Here is a 19,507-nt window from a genome sequence, read left to right on the forward strand (position 1 = left end):
GCTCGCACAAACGTATCTAGCATGAGCTTTTGCACAAGGTCCGCCATGTCGAGCTTGGTTACTCTATCAAGTTAGCATCACAAGCTCGGTGGCTTATAAGCAGCCACACATGGTAGAAGGCAACAAAAGTATACATACTATATACGGTGCACTAGACTTGGAGCAATAATTGTGCGTGTGTATCCAATACCAAATCTAGCATTTCAGATAGATAAGCCGTTGATACTCAATTAGTATGCACAATCTAGCATTAGTAGTGTCGTCCTAAGAGACCATGATGTTCTTTGGAATAAAAGACCACGATGTTGACGTGTAGGAAGTTTCAATTTATGGTTCTATGACATTTGCTAACAAATTTTAAACCAAATGACAACCGAAAGGATTCTAGTATGTTCACAGTTAGATTACTACACATAAAGATGCCATGGCAAAATTTGTTGAAAATATTGCGTTTCTATCTTATATATCATGGCAATTTTATATTGTTTAGCATGGCAGAATTAAAGTGAAAATGTTCTAAAACCGTGGCAAACTTATGAATATGAATCTGCCATGTCATGGGTTAGAAAACTAGTTGCATAGCATTTCTCATATAATTATTTTGATAATCTATAAAAACATATGAATGTGAATCTGCCATGTCATGACAAGTATATTTTGCACTTTTTGCCATGTCAAAGACTAGTTGCCATGGTTTCTCTAAATTTTCCATAGCAATTTATACCTAGCTAAAAGAAAAGCATGTGGCAACTCTGAATTGTGTTTACCTAGATGTCTGGTTTCACCAATCCATAAGCATGACAATTTGTGGAGAAACTTATGAATGTGAATCTGCCATGTCATGATTTAGAAAACTATACCCTCTGTAAGCAAATGTAAGATGTTTTAGGTCACACGCACCGACCTAGAATGTCTTACATTTGTGTACAGAGGTAGTAGTTGCCTGACTTTTTTGTCTAATTATTTTTGAAAATCTTTAGAGAACACATGAATGTGAATCTGCCATGTCATGATAATTATATTTTGCAATTTTTGCCATGTCTAGATTTGCCATATTTTTTGAAAAGAACCAAAATTCCTAAATTTTAACTTGTTTTATATTACTAAACTAGCATGTACTTCTGTTTTGCAGACAATGGTATTTTTATTAACTAGACCATGATAGTTTCAATGTAGATAGCATGACATTTTTATTATTTTTTAAACTATGTTGTTTTTATTGTTTAAACGATGGCATATTTCTTATTTTAGACCATGGCATTTTTCTCATTTATACCATCGCAAATTTTTGACCATAGGAGTGTGCATGGAATTAAATATATTTTTATTTACATGCACTCACATGAAAAAAATTATATATTCTTTGCCATCTTTGTATAATATACTCTCATGGCAAAACTTAGATTTTTCAAAAAAAAATCCAATTACCATGTCAAACAAGTTGGTATGGTTTCTCTAAAATTTGTCATCTCTTTCCAAAAGAACAAAGTACCCCAAACTCGATATGTTTATATGGCTAAGCTAGCATGGCACTTTTATCTTGTTAGACCATAATATTTTTATTAATTAGACCATGGTAGCTTTAGTGTAGTTAGCATGACATTTTTGTTACATAGTCTATGCCATTTTTATTATTTAAATAGTGACAATTTTCCTTTTTAGAACGTGGCATTTTTTAAGAGCGTGGCATTTTTATTATTAAGAGCATGTCAGTTTTATTATTTCGAGCATGGAAATTTAAATAATGATACTATGGCATTTTTTATAGGTGGACCGTGCTAATTTCAATTTAGGTAGTGTGGCATTTTTATTCTTTTGAGCATGATAATTTTATTAATTATGACATTTCTATTAAGTATGACATGGCAACTTAATTTAGGTAGCATGTCAATTTTTATTCTTTACAGCATGAGATTTTATTAATTATATCGTGGCCAAGCTTCTTTGTCTTATAACTATTTTCATTTTGACATATATGGCCATTCTAGACTTGTGTTAGTTTGTCATTTTTTGTACTGTCACGTAGCATTTTGTATTGATCCATGGCAAAAATAAAAGAAAAAGTGTCTGTTGCAAATGTTCCATATGGTTCATGGCAACTTTCAAGATTATGTGTTCTTGTACACATGGTAATGTTTCCCAAAATAATTACTCATGGAAAACTGTAAGGCCTCCTTTGGTTTGTAGGAATCTCATAGGATTTCTATAGGATAGGATTTGCATAGGAAATTTTCCTTTAAAGCCCTTTGGTTTGTAGGAATGGATTCCTATTCATATGTAGGATAGGAATCAATCCTTCACATTTTGGAGGAAAAAAACATTAGCTAAGACTCAATTGAAAAATTCCTATCCTATGCATCAAATGACATCTCTTTCTCTATAGGAATTGAGATACATGTCATCTCACTTCCTATGATCTTCCTATTCCTATAACATTCCTATCCTATGAACCAAAGGAGGCCTAAATAATTATTCCTATGGCAATTTGTAGAAATGTTTTGAAATGTCCCCACGCAAATTGTAGATAATTTTTATCCAATACGACGACTGCAATTTTTTTACCATTTGACAAATTATTATTTTTCCAACAAGTTGACATGTGATCATTTACATAATTTCCCAACAATTTTCCATGTCATGGCATTTCCATTTTTGTGATTTTTTATTTTTACATCCATGCATTTTTTCATTTTTTTTCTCATGTCTAAATTATGCACCTTTTAGGCAACATTTGTGTTGTAATTGTACCGTGGAAAATTTGTGTGTTTTTCTACATTTAGCATGCAAGTTTGTTTGCTATGATTTGGCATGGCAAACTTTCCTCCTATTTTTTAAAATGGCAAAGGTCTGGACTTTTCCAAAAATGGTTAACGGGCTGGGAGGCATAGTAAATGGGCTGCCTAGGGTCTGGTTCGCCCTGGAGGGGGTTCTCTACCGACCCTCCCCCCCGGTGGGGAACGACAGCCAGTTATTGGCATCCAACTATATTGAATTAACAAGTGGTCACCTGAATTGGCTGATCTGGGTATTTGTAATTTCCACGAGATGACGGGAGTATGTTCCTGGTATCTTTGGTGAGAAAGGAGAAAGCTCGTGCACAAAGAGTAGGTTCAAGGCGCAAAGAGTATTGCACGGTCTTTTTGAGTACTCGCATCAAACTTCAATATTGAATGCGATCCAAAGGCATCAGTGGAGAGAGAAGGGTGATGCAACCCATCAAATGGCTACGTCAAATGAATGTTGATGCAACTTTTGGACATCACCAGTACTGTAACGTGCTATACAAATGGTTTTTAATGCTTTTCGCGACGACATTCTGAACCGTCGCCAAGTGAGTGATTGCGATAGGGGGTCCTTCCCACACGACCCCAAAAACGTCGGGGATAGGCGAGCGGCTACTAGCGATTGCCATAGAATAAACGTACGAGAAGTCACTCTAGTCCCACATGTTACGTCTCGACGTTACGTTTCTGATCCGAGAGACATCCCAAATGATTATGCTGCTATAGTCATGTGAAAAAGTGGACATCAACATTTAATCTACTGATGTGTTTGCGATAGGTACGTTATTGTACACATTTCAAGAATGTAAAATGTGTGCGGTGCCCCTACTAACGCCAAGGTGTTCATTTTCATAACTGTGTGTCATAGGTATTCCCATCACACACACGCACACAGGTTTGAAATGTTTGTCGTATTACCCTGAATCCCACACGCATATGAGACGAAACTGTGTGTGCGTCCGTCGGGCATCGCAAACGTTTCACGTAAAAAACCGTTTGTTCTCTATTTTTTATCGCACACGTTGTTTTCTTTCTAACCGTGTGCACATTATTTTATTCGCTCCTGTATAATTTTATTTTTTCTTGTAATTTATTACTCGAATTGGAATTTGAAAATATGAAACATGAAATTGAAATTCTCAGCACAATGGTTCAATAACCAATCCATAAACAAAATTTCTAGTACAATTTGTTCAGTAATTATAGGATTAGACATCAATTAACTATGATGAACCACAATATTTAAAGGCGGTAAAGGTGAAGAGACAAGTGTAAATCATTTTGGCCGCTAATGGTGTTGAAGAAGCGGAATGCCCATATGTGCCCTCCTGCATGCCATAGGCACGGACAACTTTTGTCCAACCCCTTGTGTCAATCGCCCGCCCATTCTTCACCGCCTTCAGGAAGACCTCTAAAGCATTATCATGGTAGCATTAATTATGTACTTTAATCTTAGTTGCCTTCACTCTGGTTATGTAGTTTGAAAGGTAATCATCAGTAAATAGCTTCGAAAACCACTAAAAAGAGAAAAAAAATTCAGATACTCGGGTCTAATAGAGTAACTTGTTGTGGGCAAGGAGAAAAGGCAACACATTATTTACCATCCTAAAGTTCACTGTTGTCTTGGACAAAGTGTAAATAAAGAGCTTAATTCCCATCACCCGTTTCTTTCGCTTAACAATCTCTCTTAGTTTCCTCACTTGATGTGTGTTCGTGAATATCTCATTGCCCCATACGCAAAAGGAATTGAAGCGTGGATCAGTACCGCTCATATATGTACCTACAAGCAGACAGTAAGTGTTAGAAGTTAAACTGAGATTCCACAAATGATGTAAAATACAACTACCTATGTTCCTAAGTACAAGTATTTTTAGAGATTTCAATATGAACTACATAGAGATGTATATAGAATTATAGACATAGTTTAGATCAGAATCTAGATTCACTCATTTTGCTCTGTATCTACTCTATATTGGAATATCTAAAAATACTTATATTTAGGAACAGATGGTGTATAAGACATGGGATGCAGCTAACCTCAACGGCAAACAACAACATCGTCCATTGTAGTCCTGTGTAAGTACATGGAAAGCCAATGTTAACTACAACAGGGTTAACATCCACCAAAAATAGCAAATGGTAATAAAACAGCAGCATATGTAGTGATACCTTCATTGCAAAAGGGTAGCATAGTAGCAAAGGTATAGATTAAAAAATTGGTAGAATTGTTTACTACAACAGACAACCTAGTATAGCCATTGAAACTGGTACTGATAGAAATGAAATTGTCAGAGTTAAATATCGCAAGGCAGGTGCTACTAGAGCAGAGAATGGCCTCGTTGTCCATAAAAAGGTAGGGAAAATAGATAAAACGGGCTAGGCGTGTTTACTACAACATGCTTACTACATCAACTGTACAAAACATAGCCATTGATTGCAACTGGTATTGGTAAGATTGAACTGGTGAGTTCATACTTGGTAAGTCCTGAGAGGTAGTTGCTGAGGCACTTCATCTTGGCCAGAGCCCGTCCAAAGTCAGCGGCGGCGGAGCTGAGCTGTTCCTCCAGGTCAGAGCGTGGATCAGTGACGCTAACATGTGTACCTACAGGCAACCAGTAAATGTTAGAAATTAAACTGCAATTGCACAAATGATGTGAAATACTGTAAGATATGGGATGTAGCTAACCTCGACGTCAAACAACAACATCACCCTTTATGACCCTGCGTAACTACATGGACATGCATGTTAAGTACAACAGGGTTAGCATCCACCAAAAATAGCAAATGGGTAGCATCTCTAATGATATCCTGAGTCATGTATTGTAAGTTTGTTCCTGGTATTGGTGAAATTGGGCTGGACAGTTAATACTTGAACATCACACAATGTGCAATACTGAAATAAACAAGGCACGAACATGCTTAATACATCAATCATACAAAACATAGCCATTGCAAGTGGTATTGGTAAGATTGAGCTGGTCAGATCATACCTCGTAAGTCCTAAGGGTAGTCACTGGGGCACTTCATCTGGGCTAGAGCCTGCACCAAGTCGGCAGCGGCGGAGGCGAGGTGCTCCTCCGGGTCAACACGCATAGTGGCCATCGCGTCATCGACCGCCATCAGCTCCTCGACCTCCATGTGATATGTGGTTGGGCTTGCGCGGCGATGCTCTGGAGGTAGGGGTGGGATTTGGAGGCATGAGAATGTTTCGCAGGCGCCATTTAAGCAATCAGGCCGAGGCCGTGATAGAGATCGGTGGGTTACCTGACTGGATCGACGATGCTCGGGCTGAACATAGATGTGGTTGAAGTTGTGGTTGTGGCGCGGCGGTTTGAGCTGCCGGTAGGAGGATACTAAGGAAATTTGATGGGTGGGGACATGGTGGGAGGAATAAATTCTGAAATCGCGTGCCTAATGAAAACTTCGTTGCGAAACTTGAAACTTGGGCGGGGGAAACATACAACACAGACGAAGCGCGTAAAATACTCGTATGCGAGAAAAGAGAAAATTGGCAGATCCCATCTCCAAAAAAATGTACACGTGTAGTTGATTTTTTCGGTCAATGGTACGCTTGCTTTATTAGGAAACATCGCACAGGTAACTGACTTATGTATCATTAACGCAAAAAATGCACATGGATACGCCCCATAAATTGTCTGTTTTGTGATCTTATAATAATTCTTATATCTCTCAGCATCTCCAACCATACCTAATTTCAAAAATCTCTTTCATTATATCAGGATTTTTCAATGTACATGAACGAGGCAAGTGATACGTCTCCAACGTATCTATAATTTTTGATTGTTCCATGCTATTATATTATCCATCTTGGATGTTTTATATGCATTTATATGCTATTTTATATGATTTTTGGGACTAACCTATTAACCTAGAGCCTAGTGCCAGTTTTTGTTTTTTCCTTGTTTTTGAGTTTTACAGAAAAGAAATACCAATCAAAGTCCAATTGACGTGCCAATTTTTGATGATTTTTTATGGACCAAAAGAAGCCCCCGAAGTAAAAGAGTTGAGACAGAAGAGTCCCGAGCCATCCACGAGGGTGGAGGGCGCGCCCTACCCCCTGGGCTCGCCCCCCTATCTCGTGGATGACTCGGAGACCCCCCTGACATGAGACCGACGCCAAAAATTCCTATAAATACACAAACCCCTGAAAAGAAACCTAGATCGGGAGTCCCGCTGCCGCAAGCCTCTGTAGCCACCGAAAACCAATCTAGACCCGTTCTGGCACCCTGTCGGAGGGGGGAATCCCTCTCCGGTGTCCATCTTCATCATCCCGGTGCTCTCCATGACGAGGAGGGAGTAGTTCACCCTCGGGGCCGAGGGTATGTACCAGTAGCTATGTCTTTGATCTCTCTCTCTCTCTCTCGTGTTCTTGATTCGGCACGATCTTGATGTATTGCGAGCTTTATTATTATAGTTGGATCTGATGATGTTTCTCCCCCTCTACTCTCTTGTGATGAATTGAGTTTTCCCTTTGAAGCTATCTTATCGGATTGAGTCTTTAAGGATTTGAGAACACTTGGTGTATGTCTTGCATGTGCTTATCTGTGGTGACAATGGGATATCGCATGATCCACTTGATGTAAGTTTTGGTGATCAACTTGCGAGTTCTGTGACCTCGTGAACTTATGCATAGGGGTTGGCACACATTTTCGTCTTGACTCTCCGGTAGAAACTTTGGGGCACTCTTTGAAGTTCTTTGTGTTGGTTGAATAGATGAATCTGAGATTGTGTGATGCGTATCGTATAATCATACCCACGGATACTTGAGGTGACATTGGAGTATCTAGGTGACATTAGGGTTTTGGTTGATTTGTGTCTTAAGGTGTTATTATAGTATGGACTCTAGGATAGATTGAACGGAAAGAATAGCTTCGTGTTATTTACTACGGACTCTTGAATAGATCGATTAGAAAGGATAACTTTGAGGTGGTTTCGTACCCTACAATAATCTCTTTGTTTGTTCTCCGCTATTAGTGACTTTGGAGTGACTCTTTGTTGCATGTTGAGGGATAGTTATATGATCCAATTATGTTATTATTGTTGAGAGAACTTGCACTAGTGAAAGTATGAACCCTAGGCCTTGTTTCCTAGCATTGCAATACCGTTTTGGCTCACTTTTATCATTAGTTACCTTACTGTTTTTATATTTTTAGATTACAAAACCCTTTATATACCATCCATCACTACTGGAATTAGCTTATTTGCTGTCTGCCAGTTCTTTGCCGTCTGCTGGCTGACGAGAAAGAAGGTCTTTGCCGTCCGTTTTCTGTAAGCTAGCAGATGACAAAGAACTGGCTGATGGCAAAGAAGGTCTTTGCCATCAGCCAGTTCTTTGCCGTCAGCTGGCATACGGCAAAGAGGAAGGTGGCCCCCATCAGCCAGTTCTTTGCCGTCAGCTAGCAGACGACAACGAGAAAAAAAAGTGGATGACAAACATGGGGCCGGACGGCAAAGAACTAACCTAACTAACGGCCGAGCCCCACACCGCCGCCGCCCCCACCACCCGCCGCCGCTTGCCCCGTTGCCCCACCATCCCGCCGCCCCCACCCGTCGACGCCCCGTCGCCCCACCACCCCGGCGCCCCACCACGTCGCTGCCCGACCACCCCACCGCCCCGGCGCCCCGCCACCTCCACCACCCGCCCACCACCCCGGCGCCGCGAGACCGCCCCCGGCGCCACCGCGGCCCCATCGCCCCCGCCTCCCTGCCGGCTCGGCGCCGCGGCTCAGCGCCCCCTGAGCTCCACCGCCCCCTTGCGGCCCCCGTCGCCACCGCCACCCTGCCGCTGCGAAACCCCGGCCCCCATCGGCTCCGGTGAGTTATTTTTTTCTTCTGTTTTTTCCTTTTTTGCTGTTTAATTGTTGGTGTTAGATTTAGTGCTAGATATGTGTTAGTGTTAGATTTAATGCATGGGTTTTAGATAATTAGTCATATTTATTAAAAGAAGTAGAAAAAGATGAAAAAAGAAGAAGAAGAAGAAGAAGAAGAAGAAGAAGAAGAAGAAGAAGAAAAGAATATGTAGAAGGGGAAGAAGAAGAAGAAGAAGAGGGGAGAATAAGAAGAAGAAGAAGAAGAAAAAGAGGAGAAGATGAGAAGAAGAAGAGGAAAAAGGAAAATAAGGAAGAAATAAAAGAAGAAGAAGAAGAAGAAGAAGAAGAGAAGGAAAGAAGAAGAAGAAGAAAGGAAAGAAGAAGAAGAAGAGAAGGAAAGAAGAAGAAGGATAGAAGGAAACACCCCGACCCCCTGACCCCGACACCGACAGCACACCCCGACACCCCGACCCCCTGACCCTGACACCCGGACCCCGACACCACACCCCGACACCCCGACCCCGACACGACACCCTGACACCGAAATAGCACCCCGACCCCGACACGGCACCCCAACACCGACACGACACCCCGACCCCCGACACCTCCCGAAAAGGTGCTCTTTGGCCTTCCAAAGGCCGACGGGGTCATATATTTGTGAATTATGAGTTAGGTCATATAATTTTCGATTTTGTTATGAAAAACATCATATATAATTGTGTTGATTGGGTAGATTTAAATGTGTAGTTGTTTCGTCGCTGCGAGGTTTGGTGTTCGACGACCTCCATGTGCATTTGATGAGCTCTGCCCCTTCGTTCGTGGGTGAGCACAAATGACATGTACTCCTCCCCCTTAATTATTTGCTCTGTTCCGGTGTTCGTGCCAATGAAACTTGCTAGCTAGTTATGTGTCTTGAATCATCAGTATGCGTAACCAATATGTGTCACCCGTTCGAAAGGGTTATAGTTATAAATATGCATGCATTTGCATATTTATAACCATGATTCTTTCGAATTGTCCAATGCTATCCATGGACAGCCCGAGTATGTGTAGATTGGGTTCGTTTTCCCATATGCTTTGCTTCGGATCCGACGCATAAATTTCGTTAGTGCCTCCCCTGTTGTTCTCTGGGTACACATCCTCTCTGTTTGTTGCAGAGACATGTATCAGGAGAACAACGGGGAGGTGCTGCCGAAATTTTGCGTCGGATCCGGAGCATAGCATGGGAAAATGAACCCAATCTACACATACTCGGGTGGGATTAGGACCTATCATTACCTATAAGAGTGTAGGTTGCATGGACGTAATAAAATTGACAAACTAGATCAACTAATGAATATATACATGGTGAATTATATATATATATATATATATATTTGTTGTGTGTCCAGTAGCTCTGAAAGTCAAGATGAGTGATCGTGCATGGATGTACACCGGTCACACTGGTCAGAACAAATGGAGCACTGAATGGTTCACAAAAACCAAGGGGTTTGTGCAATCCGCATTTGCAAATGGCCAGAGAAAAACATGGTGCCCCTGTTTCTGGTGCGACAATTGGGAAAAGAGGACAGAGGCTGAAATGCGCAAACACCTATAGAAGAGTGGTTTTACGCCCGATTATACGGTGTGGACATTTCATGGTGAGTCTACGCAACGTGACTGAGCTGAGGTGGTTCATCGTCGCACTGACGAGCATGGTACCGGGATGGAAAACATGGTGTAAGACTTGGATGATGCTCGGAATTCGGACAAGGAGATGGAGGAATCTGCAAAGGCCTTCAATGAAATGTTGGAGTCTTCAAAACGTCCGCTCCACGAGCACACTGAGCTTTGTCAGTTGGATGCCACCTCACAAGTAATGGCTCTGAAGGCTCAGTTTAACTTGGGAAGAGAATGCTACGACACAATGATGACAGTATTTGGATGCTTTCTACCCAAAGGCCATGTAATGACTGCAAACCTGTACCAGTTGGACAAAATCCTTCATGCACTGAAGATGCCCTATGAGAAGATACATGCCTGTGAGAAAGGATGTGCCTTATTTAGGCTTGACTATGCGAACTTGAACTATTGTCCCATTTGCAAGTCTTCCAGGTATGTTGTGGTAGACAACGGTATGGGTGAGAAGACACAGACCAAAATCCTCGTTAGTGTTCTTCGGTATATGCCAATCGTACCAAGACTTCAACATCTTTTCATGGTCGAAGAGACGGCCAGACAAATGACATGGCACAAAATGGGCAAAAGAACCAAACTAGATGCAGATGGGAATCTGATGATGGTACACACATAGGATGGTGTTGCGTGGAAAAAGTTTGATGAATTACATGATGACAAAGCGGCAGATTCGAGGCATCCTCGAGTCGGCATCAGCACGGACGGGTTCAGTGTGTTTGGTCTGACGGCAACCCAATACAGTTGTTGGCCCATATTTGTCTTTCCACTCAATCTCCTCCCAGACAGATTATGCAAAGAAAGAACATTGTCCCAACATTGATAATTCCAGGGCCCAACTATCCGGGGAAAATATGAATGTGTACATGTAGCCGCTTAAGGACGAATTGCAAGAAGCCTGGGATAATGGGTTCAAGACATAAGATGCCTATAGCAAACGAAACTTCATAATGCGTGTCTGGTACATGTACTCAACGCATGACTTGCCGGCGTATGCGCAATTCGTTGGCTGGTGTGTGCATGGAAGGTTCCCGTGCCCCACATGCAAGGGAGCTCTTGAGTTTTGTTGGCTTTAGGCCGGTCGTAAGTTTTCTTGCTTTGACATGCATAGAAAGTTCCTGGATCCTCGCCATAAGTTCAGGAAAGACAAGAAGAACTTCATCAGAGGTAGAGTTGTCAAAAACTCTGCACCACCTGCTTTGACAGGCCAACAGACCCTGGATGAGTTAAACTCTCTCGAGCTAGATCCAGAGCGTCCAGGGTACTTCAAGGGGTATAATTCTAAACACGCCTGGACTCACAAGACATGCTTATGGGATCTGCCTTACTTCAAAGACCTCCTTTGCCCACACAACATTGACGTGATGCACAGTGAGAAGAATATCGCCGAGGCACTTTTTAGTACATTGTTCGGCATAGATGGGAAGTCAAAGGATGATAATAAGGCTAGAGTCGATCTGGAGGCGCCATGTGATAGGCCGTTACAAAACATGAAAGAACCGAAAGGAAAGCAGAACTGGATGAAGCCAACGGCATGGTTCAATCTTGGAAGGTCAACTATGAGGGAAATTATCTTGTGGGTGAAAATGCAGTTGATGTTCCCCGATGGGTATGCAGCGAATCTAAAGATGGGAGCAGTCTTGATAAATTGAAGATATTTGGTCTCAAGAGTCATGATTGGCACATATGGATTGAGCGGGTAATGCCGGTGATGTTGCGTGGCTTCATCCCTGAGGATGAATGGCTAGTACTGGCAGAACTCAGCTATTTCCTCCGTGTTCTTTGTGCGAAAGAACTATTGCCTGGCGTGCTAGAAGAAATGGAAGAGTTGGCGCCGGAGTTGATCTGCAAGTTAGAGAAGATCTTTCCACCGGGCTTCTTTAATCTAATGTAGCATTTGATTTTACATCTAGGCAAGATTGGGGGGGGGCGTGCAAAATCGTTGGTGCTACCCAACTAAGAGGATGCAGAAGATACTTCGAGAAAAATGTAAAAATAAACATAGAATTGAAGCATCGATGGCTGATGCATTCATCACTGAGGAGGCGGCAAACTTCGTGACAGCACACTACGAAGCCAAAAATCGCCATTTGCATAATCCGAAGACTCGGTACAATGGTGATGACCCTAAAAAGGGTGGATCCAAACTCAGCCTATTCAAAGGGAATCTCGCACCAGCCAGTGGTTCGAAACCAGTATCTTTGGATAACGAAGAATGGCGGACCATTTCATTGTATTTCTTCAACAACCTGACAGAAGTGCGGCCATGCATCGAGTAAGTTCTCGGTACATTGTTTCGCAACTTCTATTTCCTTTGAACTGCTCTTATTCCTGGATATTTCATACAGTCGATACGTCGCCATATTCTCATATGGAGCAGTGATCCAAAAGGATTTCGTCGAAGAGTATGAGCTTCTCGCAAAGCAAGGAGGCAGCTATCCCGGTTTTATCTCTTGGTTCAAACAAACGGTAAGTTCTATTAGACCATTTCATTTCATTTGCTAATTTGTACCTAATATATGCAACAATCCTTTCGTATTAAACTTGTAGGCTAATTCAGAGTTTATGGACACCGAATTGAGACAAGTCGCTAATAGTTTTGACTATAAGGTCCGTTCATTTGACAAATACGACATCAACGGGTATCGCTTTCGTACCTATGGCAAAGAGCTATCTATGGCCGACCGAAAGTCTACAAATTGTTGTGTATCTGCTATCGGCGAAGGAGGTACCGAGTATTATGGGAGAGTTGAGGCAATTTATGAACTTCTATTCTATGGTGAAAACCCACCAAATGTCGTAGTCTTCAAATGTTATTGGTTTCAGCCGAAGGAGACTAGAAGGACTCATGAACATATAGGGCTAGTTGAAATCAAACAAGGCACCCATTTAGATGTTCCTGATGTCTATACTACGGCTCAACAGGCGACCCAAGTATTCTATCTACCGTGGGCCTGCCAAACTAATCCAAATCTGAAAGGTTGGGATGTTGTTTATGAAGTGTCGCCACGTGCTAGACTATCTCCCCCAAAGGAAGAGGATTATGAACCTCACATTAACCCAGACACATATGAAGGAGAATTCTTCCAAGAGACACGTCTTTCCAAAAAACGACACCAGAATCGCTATACTTCACCCCAAAACATTGAAGTAGACAGCGATAGTGAATCTGGCATCACCCCAGAGGAGGAACAAGAAGAGCCAAAACAAGAAGAGGTTACTGTTGCGGATGACCTGTCAATGCTTGACGGATTACGTCAAGGTGGACTTCCACATGTTGATGCCGCTGAACCCTATGAGCACGTCATTGATGATAGTGATGATGATGATTATGCGTTTATTGATGATAGTGATCGAGATTATTAGTAGTTCATGTCAGGTATTCAATTTTTTTATGTTGTACTTGATGATGATACACTTAAGTGATATACATATTATTATTCATGTTAGTATTTTTTTATGTTGTAGTAATTTCGTTTACTCTTTGTCATGGCAGGTGTTGAAAGATGGTGGGCGCTGGTCGGGAGCGCTCCGAGGCCCCTTCTTTGTCGGCGCGTGGTGGGAAGTCTTCCATTCCACACGCACCTCTCCGCCGAGCGTTGCTGGACAGTTTGGCGACACCAGTAAGGGAGGCCCCTTCTTCGTCGACCGCGGTGCCCAGCAGGGGACGAGGTAAGGGAGGGAAGAAGAGAGGAGTTGGAGCACGTGGTCGCGGGAGAGGAGGTAGGGTGACTGCTAGGGTGCCTTCCTCGCTGCCACCCCCAGCTGTTTCACCCGAGCACGTGACTGCTAGGGTGGACTCGTCCGAGGAGGAGGCTACACGGACTCCGGTCCACGAGCCTCGGGTCGACGGGCCTTCGGCCCACGAGAGTTGGGCCCATGAGACCCTGGAGGAGCACACGTTTGGATGGGGTATCTGGCCGGATCAGCCCGAGGGGCCGAGTGGCCATGCTGATGATGGCGGGGAGCCGACTGATATTGAGGAGGAGGGGGGCACCGTCTACCAGCGTGGTTGTACACGGCTCCCGGAAGTGCCGGCGACTCGCGAGCAGAGGTGGTTGATTTTCCCTTATGGGGAGAGGCAAGTGCATTTAATATTTTTGTACTTTCTGCATTCACGTTTCTTCAAATATCTAATGCGTTGGCCTTGTCATGCTGCAGGGGTTGGGACCACCATCAGAATGTCCGCCGGCCCAACTCCGTCCTTGGAGTGCTTTGCCGACAAAACTTCCTGGGGTTTATCACGTTGCCTGGTGAGGGTCGGCTTCCAGAGCTTGGATTGAGCTGGGAGCACTACTTGGCTGCCCCGGCCCCGTCGGGTGAGATTATCGACGGTGTATTGTGCGACACGAGGACAGACATGGTGATCAGAAAGTTCTGGGTAATTTATCCTTTACACAATTAAAAATCTTCAACTAGCTAGTTATTAATTGTACTAATCAATATTGTCTCATTTGATTACAGACATTCTACATGTGTGAGGAGGGATACAAGGAGAACGCGACAAATGTTATCGATAACGTCTGCAAGCGCCTACTACAGAACTTATAGCACGAGGCTCGGGTGTAGGCTGTTCGAGACTACTACGCCTTGCGTGGTATCAAGAAGACCAAGCCGGCGTGCCGCGAGAAGTTCCTGAGTAAGGAGCAGTACATGAAGGTAATTCTTAAGGCCTTGTACTTTCTTCCTTCATTTAGTAATTCATAGCCGTAGCGCTCAAGTTTCTATTTGCTAACTTAGGCGCCTCCGAGATGGTGTGCGGATCAGATGGATTGTTGGGAGGTGTTGGCCGATGATTGGTGCTCAAAAGAATGGCAAGCCGTCCACAATGAGGCCAAGGACAAACGTGCCGAAATGGAAGGTGTGCCACACCATCAAGGCAGCTCCAACTTATATCAGTTCGGTCGGAACTGGGTATGTGGTTTGCTTCATGATTCATGCAATTCATTCATCATGCTAGCTTGAGCCCTTTAATTACTAATTTACTTTGTTTCTCTCTTTCAGGCACGCTACAATAAGGCGGATGATACATCTCCAACGTATCTATAATTTTTGATTGCTCCATGCTATTATATTATCTATTTTGGATGTTAATGGGCTTTATTTTACACTTTTATATCATTTTTGGGACTAACCTACTAACCGGAGGCCCAACCCAAATTGTTGTTTTTGTTGCCTATTTTAGGGTTTCGAAGAAAAGGAATATCAAACGGAGTCCAAATGGAATGAAACCTTCAGGAACGTGATTTTCTCAACAAACGTGATCCAGGAGACTTGGAGTGGCCATCAAGAAACAAGGGAGGAAGGCACGAGGCAGGGGGCACGCCTACCCCCCTGGGCGTTCCCTCCACCCTCGTGGGCCCTCCGTTGCTCCACCGACGTACTTCTTCCTCCTATATATATCCACGTACCCCCAAACATCCAGGAGCACCACGAAAACCTAATTCCACCGCTGCAACCTTCTATACTCGAGAGATCCCATCTCGGGGCCTTTTCTAGAGCTCCGCCGGAGGGGGCATTGATCACGGAGGGCCTCTACATCAACTCCATGGCCTCTCCGGTGATGTGTGAGTAGTTTACTTCAGACCTACGGGTCCATAGTTATTAGCTAGATGGCTTCTTCTCTCTCTTTGGATCTCAATACAAAGTTCTCTTTGATTCTCTTGGAGATCTATTCGATGTAATCTTGTTTTGCATTGTGTTTGTCGATATCCGATGAATTGTGGGTTTATGATCCATATTATCTATGAACAATATTTGATTCTCCTCTGAATTCTTTTATGTATGATTGGTTTATCTTTGCAAGTCTCTTCGAATTATCAGTTTGGTTTGGCCTACTAGATTGATCTTTCTTGCAATGGGAGAAGTGCTTAGCTTTGGGTTCAATCTTGCGGTGCTCGATCCCAGTGACAGAAAGGGAACCGACACATATTATATTGTTGCTATCGAGGATAAAAAGATGGAGTTTATATCATACTGCATGAGTTTATCCCTCTACATCATGTCATCTTCCTTAAAGCATTACTCTGTTCTTATGAACTTAATACTCTAGATGCATGCTGGATAGCGGTCGATGTGTGGAGTAATAGTAGTAGATGCAGAATCGTTTCGGTATACTTTCTCGGACGTGATGCCTATATACATGATCATACCTAGATATTCTCATAACTATGCTCAATTCTATCAATTGCTCGACAGTAATCGTTTACCCACCATAATACTTATGCTCTTGAGAGAAGCCACTAGTGAAACCTATGGCCCCCGGGTCTATCTTTCATCATATTAATCTTCCAATAATTAGTTGTTTCCTTTGCCGTTTAATTTACTTTGCATCTTTATTTCTCTTTATTATAAAAATACCAAAAATATTATCTTATCATATCTATCAGATCTCACTCTTGTAAGTGACCGTGAAGGGCTTGACAACCCCTTTATCGTGTTGGTTGCGAGGTTCTTATTTGTTTGTGTAGGTGCGTGGGACTTGAGCGTGATCTCCTACTGGATTGATACCTTGGTTCTAAAAAACGGAGGGAAATACTTACACTACTTTGCTGCATCACCCTTTCCTCTTCAAGGGAAAACCAATGCAGTGCTCAAGAGGTAGCAAGAAGGATTTCTGGCACCGTTGCCGGGGAGATTCGCGGCAAGTCAAGTCAAGATTTTCTCCCACAACGAGTCATTTCTAGTGCCATTACCAAGTCAAAATATACCAAGTACCCATCACAAACTCTTATCCCTCGCATTACATTATTTGCCATTTGCCTCTCGTTTTCCTCTCCCCCACTTCACCCTTGCCATTTTATTTGCCCTCTCTCTCTCTCCGCCCCCTTCTCTTTCCCTATTTGCCTCTTTTTGCCCGTTTCTTGTTTTCTTGTGTGTTGGATTGCTTGCTTGTCACGATGGCTCAAGATAATACTGAATTGTGTGACTTTGCCAATACCAACAACAATGATTTTCTTAGCACTCCGATTGCTCCCCTTACCGATGCTGAATCTTGTGAAATTAATGCTGCTTTGTTGAATCTTGTCACGGAAGATCAATTCGCCGGCCTTCCTAGTGAAGATGCCACTACCCATCTAAACAACTTTGTTGATTTGTGTGATATGCAAAAGAAGAAAGATGTGGATAATGATATTGTTAAATTGAAGCTATTTCCATTTTTGCTTAGAGATCGTGCTAAAGCTTGGTTTTCGTCTTTGCCTAAAAATAGTATTGATTAATGGAATAAGTGCAAAGATGCTTTTATCTCTAAGTATTTTCCTCCTGCTAAGATCATCTCTCTTAGAAACGATATTATGAATTTTAAGCAACTTGATCATGAACATTTTGCACAATCTTGGGAGAGGATGAAATTAATGATACGTAATTGCCCTACACATGGTTTGAATCTTTGGATGATTATACAAAACTTTTATGCCAGATTGAATTTTGCTTCTAGAAATCTTTTAGATTCGCCCGCGGGAGGCACTTTTATGGAAATCACTTTAGGAGAAGCTACTAAACTCCTAGATAATATTATGGTTAATTATTCTCAATGGCACACCGAAATATCTACTAAAAAAGTGCATGCAATTGAAGAGATTAATGTTTTGAGTGGAAAGATGGATGAACTTATGAATTTTTTTTGCTAATAAGAGTGCTCCTACTGATCCTAATGATATGCCTTTGTCTACGTTGATTGAGAATAATAATGAATCTATGGATGTGAATTTTGTTGGTAGGAACAATTTTGGTAATAACGCGTATAGAGGTAATTTTAATTCTAGGCCGTTTCCTAGTAATTCCTCTAATAATTATGGTAATTCCTAGAACAATTCCTATGGAAATTATAATAAGATGCCCTCTGATTTTGAATCTAATATTAAAGAATTTATTACTTCACAAAAGAGTTTCAATGCTTTGATCGAAGAAAAATTGCTTAAGATTGATGAGTTGGCTAGGAACGTTGATAGAATTTCTCTTGATGTTGATTCTCTGAAACTTAGATCTATTCCACCTAAGCATGATATCAATGAGTCTCTCAAAGCCATGAGAATCTCCATTGATGAGTGGAAAGAAAGAACTGCTAGGATGCGTGCTAAGAAAGATTGCTTTATAAAAGCGTGTTCTTCTAGTTTTCATGATAATAAAGATGAAGATCTAAAAGTTATTGATGTGTCCCCTATTAAATCTTTGTTTTGCAATATGAATCTTGATAATGATGGGACTGAAGATTCGCCACCTTTACCTAGAAGGCGTTCCAAAAATTCGAAGTTTTTAGATCTTGATGCTAAAATTGTTAAAAGTGGGATTGAAGAGGTTAAAACTTTAAATATCAATGAACCCACTATTTTGTATTTCAAGGAATTTAATTATGATAATTGCTCTTTGATAGATTGTATTTCCTTGTTGCAATCCGTGCTAAATTCTCCTCATGCTTATAGTCAAAATAAAGATTTTACTAAACATATCGTTGATGCTTTGATGCAATCTTATGAAGAAAAACTTGAGTTGGAAGTTTTTACCCCTAGAAAACTTTATGATGAGCGGGAACCAACAATAAAAATTAAAATTAAAGATCATGAGTGCTATGCTTTGTGTTAAACGATAGCGTTTGTTGGGAGGCAACCCAATTTTATTTTTATTCCTTGCTTTTTTTCTCCTGTTTAGTAATAAATAATTTACCTAGCCTCTGTTTTGGTTGTGTTTTTTTTCTTTAATTAGTGTTTGTGCCAAGTAGAACCGTTGGGAAGACTTGGGGAAAGTCTTTTTGATCTTGCTGTAAAAAACAGAAACTTTAGTGCTCACGAGAATTGCTGCCATTTTTATTTGGAAAGTGATATTTAGTTAATTCTTTTTGCAGATGATTAGATAAATTACTCACGTCCAGCAATTTATTTTAGAATTTTTGAGGTTCCAGAACTTGCGTTAGCTACAGATTACTACAGACTGTTCTTGTTTTGACAGATCCTGTTTTTCTTGTGTTGTTTGCTTATTTTGATGAATCTATGGATAGTAAAAGAGTTTATAAACCATAGAGAATTTGGAATACAGTAGGTTTAACACCAATATAAATAAAGAATGAGTTAATTACAGTACCTTGAAGTGGTGTTTTCTTTTCTTTCACTAACGGAGCTCATGAGATTTTCTATTTTGAGTTTTGTGTTGTGAAGTTTTCAAGTTTTGGGTAAAGATTTGATGGATTATGGAACAAAGAGTGGCAAGAGCCCAAGCTTGGGG

At 41.6% G+C, this 19,507-nt stretch overlaps 1 pseudogene across 1 annotated transcript in view; it reads right to left on the reverse strand.

Annotated features, from left to right (window-relative positions):
* LOC125508219 (cyclin-T1-4-like) overlaps positions 1–19,507 on the reverse strand; it is a 48,450-nt pseudogene that overhangs the window by 21,354 nt on the left and 7,589 nt on the right. Inside the window, exons 3-4 of the transcript XR_015603503.1 lie at positions 5,292–5,385; positions 4,549–4,563 (exon numbers count right to left, since the gene is read on the reverse strand). The product of XR_015603503.1 is annotated as a cyclin-T1-4-like (transcript). The remainder of the gene's footprint in view (positions 1–4,548; positions 4,564–5,291; positions 5,386–19,507) is intronic.

The sequence above is a fragment of the Triticum urartu genome, chromosome 5A (assembly GCF_056163025.1).
Source record: "Triticum urartu cultivar PI428250 chromosome 5A, HENAU_Tu73, whole genome shotgun sequence".
Lineage (NCBI taxonomy): Eukaryota > Viridiplantae > Streptophyta > Magnoliopsida > Poales > Poaceae > Triticum > Triticum urartu.